Source organism: Urocampus carinirostris, chromosome 2 (assembly GCF_059441175.1).
Source record: "Urocampus carinirostris isolate Australia breed hairy pipefish chromosome 2, RoL_Ucar_1.0, whole genome shotgun sequence".
NCBI lineage: Eukaryota > Metazoa > Chordata > Actinopteri > Syngnathiformes > Syngnathidae > Urocampus > Urocampus carinirostris.
This window is the reverse complement of record NC_142350.1, coordinates 52896962-52904558: the sequence shown is the minus strand read 5'-3', so window position 1 is coordinate 52904558 and position 7597 is coordinate 52896962. Positions and strand designations below refer to the sequence as shown.

General features: G+C 39.4%; 1 pseudogene; it reads left to right on the top strand.

Moving 5' to 3' along the window:
• The first annotated feature begins 6925 nt into the window (after nt 1–6925).
• LOC148372480 (U2 spliceosomal RNA) lies at nt 6926–7032 on the top strand (annotated as a pseudogene).
• The last annotated feature ends 565 nt before the right edge of the window (nt 7033–7597 follow it).

The window sequence follows — 7597 nt, the reverse complement described above, 5'->3', positions numbered from 1 at the left end:
CCAAGCTTGACTGGCTCACTTATGGCTTATTGCATGTGTGTGCACACAATTTTGTGGGAGTGTGGAACAGGGGGCGTAGTCTGTGCAACCCTTTTTTTAGTCTGCCTGTGTATTTGAGTAAATAGCATCACTTTCCGAAAGGCTCTGTTTGGCGACACAAACATCTGTGGAGATTTTAAAGCTGGAAAAACCCATACTGGAAATGTAGCATTTTCTTGTTTATTGCTCAAGTTTATTCTTAAATATGCCAGCCCAAATAACAACGTGAAAACAAATTAGGGCAAAGAAAGAAAGAAAAATGAGTATGGTGTTAGTTTATGTTTTCATGTTATTATGTAGAAAAAGACATTTTTTTCAGCCCCCTTGCATTGTCCATACCCAAAGTCAAATAAGGGAATGACAATCCTCCCAATTAAAAGTTTTAAAATCTTTTTTTGGTTTAATCCACTGTGAATCAATCAATGAATTAAGTGCATGAATATTATACAAGTAATATTTACTATATATTATTTTGTTACTAATGTTTAATATGTATATGATATTTTCAGGTTTTTACCTTTTGGTAGGTTTCTATTCACTGCCATATGACACATTAATGTTGTAACCAGTTTCAGAGTTTTGTGCTTACTATTTAAATTTTAAGTATTATTTTAAAGACGTTGGTTCATATTGAACAAATTTAAACATTTCGAGGAATAAAATAATAATCCTATAATAAAATAAAATAGTAAAAATCGATAATCCTGAAATTTAAGAACTGTGGGCATTGTGGTCTTATCAGAGGGAGGAGAAACTAGCAAAGCCATTCGGCTACAGGGTTAAGTTTAAATTCCTTCATAAAAGATGTTTATGGTGTATAGCTACAGAAAATGGATAGTATTTGTAACGTTCTTATCCTGGACAATTGCTCAAGGGTGCAGTTATTTCAGTTGGGACTTCAGTCATTCAAGGGATTTTACAAACTGCTCTGAAAACATGGACATGTTCATCGTTAAACAATCTCTGTGTTAACACTGACAAGGGATTTGCTCTGCCAACACATTGTTTTCATCTGGGAACGTTTTATGAAGTGTGGCAACTTATCAGTTGACAGCTAATGGAGACTGAGAATGCTTTCACTCTTGTAGTGTTTAGAAGTAGTTCAAATGTTTCACTCAAAGTCGACTTCTTCTCTTGTTTCCATCTTGGCTCATTCACTTCTAAATTTGCCATTCAGTGCAGCGCGCATGGTTTATTTGCATTTTCCATGAAATATTTCTTCAGATTGTTGATATTACGTCTCGACTACGTCAAAACCGATTCAATGGCAACAAAGAATAATCTTCCGATTCTCTTGACAATTGAATCAAGAACAGTACTGGTTTAGAATGCTAATCAAATGGAGTTCTGAACTTTCCCTGAACTTTTAATTACCTAATGTTAATTTTAATAATGAAAATGTCGCCTTTAGCTGCTTTGTTCACTCGACAAAAAATAAACAAAAATTAATGCCAACTGAAACACTATCCCCCAATCAAGACACCAATTTTTTTCCTCACTCAAAGACTTCTAGGGACTATGAATTTCTACTCTTTTACCATGTTCTTTTGGCATAGAAAATGTGTGGATTGCTGCCTCATTTATAGTGGGTAGTCTCCACTAAGCTAGACAAAATGTACAAAACCGAACAAAAGAGACCACCCTGCTTGATGCTCTAATTGGTCGTTTCGGCTTGTGTTTACACTTAGACAGTCTTATATGTCATGTTCAATGCGTTTCTTCTTACACCTGTAAAAACATATTCCTTCTTGACTTCAGGCTACTGTTTCATGGATACAAAAACACACTGCTTATTTGCATTGCAAATTCGGCTGCTGATAGCTTGCGCCACATACATCTACCGTTTCTTTGTTAAGTCTATTAAAAGGAGAACTTCCTATCAATTCACTTTTTTGAAAATCACATGGATGCTAAAGTTATGAACTGCACAGGTAGTGGAGCTAAATTAAGGGTTTTGAAGGATTTTCTCATTTCCTGGGGTTAGGTCATAGTCAAAATATTCAACATAGTGGTGGCTTTTGTAATTTAACTCTTTAATAGTCATCATTTAAAATATCCTGACCTAAAATTGAATAACCGGTCTGTGGTAAACAATGAAAAATCAGTTTATTGTCAGAGTATGCAACTTTGACTCCGTATTGCATCTCCAATCAACTCTTAACCTCTTCATATCCGTGTCAATGGACTGCCTGTTGTCTATAAGCTGGTGTCGCCTTGCTGCGCTATTTTCAGCCAGTTTCCCTTAGCACCATCTGCATCTCGATCTTGCTTAGATAAACCCGTTCTGAACACTGCACACACTTACTTTGAAGCCCTCACCACCTGTTGGAAGTGTCCCTCTTCTTGCTAACTGTTGTTCAGCATTGCACCTTATAAATCAACTCTATAGGTGGACATTGTTATGAGCTGTTGTGTGAAGTTCAGTACATTTATGCTTAACATTTGAAAAACGTACGTTGTCATCAGGAAATAGAATGGCTCATGCAATTGAAACAATAAAACATTGTATAAATAAGTGATGACATGTACAGGGGGGCAGCACGGCGGTGCAGTGGTTAGCGCGTGTGAGACACAGTTCTGAGGTCATGAGATCGAACCTCCTGTGTGGCGTTTGCATGATCTCCCCGTGCTTGCGTGGGTTTCCTCCGGGCACTCCGGTTTCCTCCCGCATTCCAAAAACATGCATGTCAGGTTAATTGGCTGGTTCAAATTGTCCGTAGGTGTGATGAACGAGTGAGTTGTCTGTCCCTTTGTGCCCTGCGACTGGCTGGAAACCAGTACGGGGTGTCCCCTGCCAACTGCCCGAGGATGGTTGGGATGGGCTCCAGCACCCCCGCGACCCTACTGTGGATAAGCGGGGCAGATAATGGATGGATGGATGGACTTGTAAAGGGTTAGCATCACGCAGAACCAAAATGGCTGTGTGGTAAATCCTTCCATTTCATGTTAACTTCTGGAGCATCTGGTTGTTGTTACCGCTTGTAAATATCCCAGAATGTCTCACGAGCTGTACAATGAATCTTGGATTAACCCAAAGAAAAGAGTTGATTGTTTTAAAGAGGCACTGCAATTGCTGCAGGCATTTACAAGGAAGCATAACTTCAAGCTTTTTTTTTAGTGGAAACCTTGCAAATCCTTTTTTTACTTTGGAATGTGTCACTGATTTTTAGACCCACAAATATACACATCTTTACAGATTGGGGAATTGTAAGAAAGCTCATTTATTGCTGTTCCTAAGGTTACGTACTTAACAGAATACAAAACACGTATGCTAACTTCACCTCCAGACGATTGACGTTATATCAAAACTCACCTGGTAAAGGCAGCATGGTTCCAATGAGTATCCAGAGAAGAACTAGCATCACTAAGCTGTAGCTCATTTGAATTTGGTGCACAGCGCATTATAATAGTAAATATTTAGTTGGTTTAAAAAAATACTATTTTCAGAGCTGGTTAGAAATGAATTGCATATTTGTATTACGGTGAAAACGTCTTTACTTGGACATTAAATGAGATGGAAAATTAGAAGTTAGGTTAAGATTTCAAATTAACCTTAATCATTTCTCCCCACAACCAAGCCATCATGTTTCTGATTTTGGCAACTGGTTGGCCTTGGAGCTTCTATATTGGTTTATTGAATGTCTATCAAAGATTGTGTTGGTAAAGTATCAAAAAGTATCATACCACCTCGATCTTTTCGATTCCACAGCTGCATGGTGATCTGACACCTGTCAAAATGCATGATGGATGTCTGGCTTGTCCTCTTTCTGGTCAACATTGTGGGCCTGGCAAGGGGTGACTGGGATGAGCACACATGCAAAGACAGCTGCTCTGTGCTTCCAGAGTCCACACACTTGACATACAGTCTATTATCACCTTCTCTGTGTTTCGATCCAGGCACCCTGCCCATCAAATTCATGTGTCAGCAAGTCAATTTTAAGGAACTAAAGACACCTCTTATAAGAGATGCGATTATAAGCAAAAGCCCGCGTTGATTAACAGGCAAATAAATGGCTTAAAGTATGGTATGGCTTTACGTGTGTGCAAGTCTTTGAAACTTAATAATAAAGACTGTCCTATATGTGCTTAAGCCATGCCTACTATTATTTGTACCTTGGCCCCTTAAGTTCCCAAACAGGTGTCATCATGAGGAATCTACGTACTGTATAGCACAAGTCAAATGTGAAATTATTTTATTAAGGGTGTTTATTAAGGAAGTCAACTTGCTTTTTAAGAAGATTGTTCCAAAAACATGCATTTCAGGTGAATTGGCCGGTCCAAATTGTCCCTAGGTGTGAATGAGCGAATGAGTTGTCTGTCCCTGTGTGCCCTGCGATTGGCTGGCAACCAGTTCAGGGTGTCCCCTGCCCACTGCCCGGAGATGGCTGGGATGGGCTCCAGCCCCCCCGCGACCCTGTTGAGGATAAGCGGTACGGCTGATGAGATGAGATGAGAGATGGGTCTTGGTCCTTTTTTTCTCAAGTTCCCTTTTAATAAGACCACAATTCTGCAAATGCCCTGCCTTTACCAGATTTTTTTCCACGTAGGAGAAACACTAGAATATTTAACTTTTATACCCGGATTGACTTTCATCACTTGCCTCTTTCTCCTGAAATCATGTCACATAGATAGTCCCTTTAGCGAGTCTGCCACCACCAAACAACAACAAAAAGTGTCACTGTTTAGTAGTATGGCAGTTTTATAACAGGAACCTGGAGAAGTTGTCACTGGTCATTCAAAGTGGTTGAATTGTTTCCTAAAGTGCTGTAATACTTGTCAATGGGAATAACTGATCCTCAAGTGCAAAGTGAAATGTGTGACCCTGAGCCCAGAGGTGCAAAAGGTTAAGCGTGTGTCACTTCCATTTTCCTCATAATGGCCTTAGATTTATGACAAATTCTTCTGCAGGTGCTTCTGGTAGAGAACCTGCCAATGGCATTTAATGGCTGACAAATGACCTGCACTAAGAACTGCTGAGGTCACCTAGGCCAAGCTACACCTTTTGCGGCATCTTCCCAACGTGTCCTGAGCTGTGCAACTGGATCCTGTTGGCAAGTTAATGCTTCTCATTAACAGCTTCTCAAATATGATATTTATTAAGGCTGTAGTAGAAAGTAGAGTCTGACTGTCTGAGCCAGCTTTAGGTTAGGAGGTGATTATACGTGCATTTATTAAATCTGGAGGATTTCGTTCCAGATTTAAGACGGCCGTGATCATTTTTTTTTTCATTAACTTTAAGGCAAAATTACATTTTTAAGATGGAATTGGAATGATGTTTGCATTCTAACACGCTGTATACTAATAGTCCCTGCTTGCTTACCTTTCCTATCCTGGTCGGAAAATTCTGATGAAATACTTCACCATCAACTGGTCGTGAGACGGTTGATTTCAATTCTGACATAACAATTTGGGTTTATTGGTTTATAACTTAGGACGTAAACTAGGAGAGGTACATCCTAACCATTACTAAGTGAGTGAAAAATATTGTTTCCTAATTCCCCGTCCATTGTATATCCAAGTAAATGCTCTGTTATTTTTGACCAATCTCAGGCAACAGGCAGCGTATTATGTATGTGGATGGAGATACATGGAAGATTCTTAAAACATGTGTGTTATTTCCCACAGGAGTTAGTGATGCATACTGAAAAACACTTAGGTTTTATTTGCAGCTGTGCCAAACTGATGCTTTTGTAGACAGCTGAGCCTAACATCCATACACACAGGGCAACTCCTATATCTATTTTTTTGCACTGCTTTTTGTACATAAAGTAAAGAACTATGCTGTGTACTAACAAATTAAATCAGGCGTAGTCCTTATCTGCGGTCGACCAAGGGTAAAATTAGAGCATTCACAAATCCACTCAATCTTTGCCTTGAAGTAGTCGAAAGTTTCGCTTACAGTAAGACAGTTGGGAAACATACAGACATTCTTTACGTATTTTGTGTACAATTTTGTTTTGTACTACCTGTGCTACTTACCGTAAATTCCGGACTATAGAGCGCACCTGATTATAAGCCGCACCCACCACATTTTAAGAGGATGCGCCCACGTTAAAACATGTAACTCAATCACAAATTTAACCCAGACCCTACTTTGAGTCCCGCAATTTTAACTGAGTGGGGATTTTGTAAGGTTTATTATTATTATAATTAGCTCGCTTTATTTTTTTTAAAAGCGTATTATATAGAATACGATCGCTATTGTCGGAAGCGTACATTGACGTTGATGACTTTTTCATCCGCGTTAACAAACGCATTTTGTAGAATAAGATCGCGCTTTATTGTTTAAATAAACGCGTTATATAGACTAGGATCTCCCAATTGTTATAATTAGCTCGCTTTATTGTTTTAATAAGCGTTTTATATAGAATACGATTGCTTTTGTTGGAAGCGCAGCAGAATGCGCGTTCACGCGAGGGGGGGAGGAATTTGCACAGGAGTCGGATTTGGGCACAACACCGGTCCCCACTTTCCGTCATCCCCCGCGTCTGATACGCCCCTTCTTTTTAATTGGTCAGTGCAAGACTAAGAATAAGTGTCCAAAATAAATACAAATAAATACATTACAAAAATATACAGTTGCAAATACATATTATACATGGTTACACATATTTACAAAGAAAGACGGTACACCGAGAGAGTTTTCAAAGCTTTAATAATAATATTTTAACTTTCATCCCAAACCGTTTCTGTGAAGGGTAGCAAAACGCTACTAACAACATGCTAGCAAATCAGTTAACGGGTCCGGTAAAAAAAAAAAACATACCGTATGTAATGGATAATGAGTAACGAAGATAGAACAATAACCCTTAAAAACCCCAAAAACCCCAGCTGTTAAAAAAAAGATGTGACGCAATTCGTCCTCGTATTCAGCCTCGATACACAGATCTCTAATCTTTGATTTTTGCAATCCGGAGATGGAATAAGAGCTTGCTCTGTCCACTCCACGCATCGGCCCGGTATTGCAGTACCTCCAGGAACCGTGCATTCGCAATGATCGCAGCAAGGCTTTAGGGCTAGGACCTTAGCTTGGCCTCTTATCATTCTCAACCATCGGCTCCTAGGCTTTGTAGCGTATTATGAACTGACCGATAACGGATAATGGATAATGAATAACGAAGATAGAACAATCACGGTAAGCCGTTCTCATCTTCCTCCCTATAACTATCGTATTCAAAGTTGTTCTCCTTTAGAATGAGAAAGAGACTTTGTCATATAGACGTCGTCCCACGTTCCCTTATTCAAAAACACGCTAGCAACACGCTCACAAGGTAAAGTGCGTGCAGTAGCTCTGTTTCCTTCTTTATCGGACTGCTCGATTGCGTTTAGCTTGTAAGTTGCGTCATGTGCCTTGAACTCGAGCGCCGCTGGCGGCTGTTAGAAAAATTACATAAATTGGCCGCATCACTGAATAAGCCGCAGGGTTGAACGTTTGGGGAAAAAATAGCGGCTTATAGTTCGAAATTTACGGTAATCTCAAATACAGTAGATTACTAACTACTGTACTAGCTTGAATCACGTCCATGGTTGGGGGGTAATGGATTACATGTAACGGTGT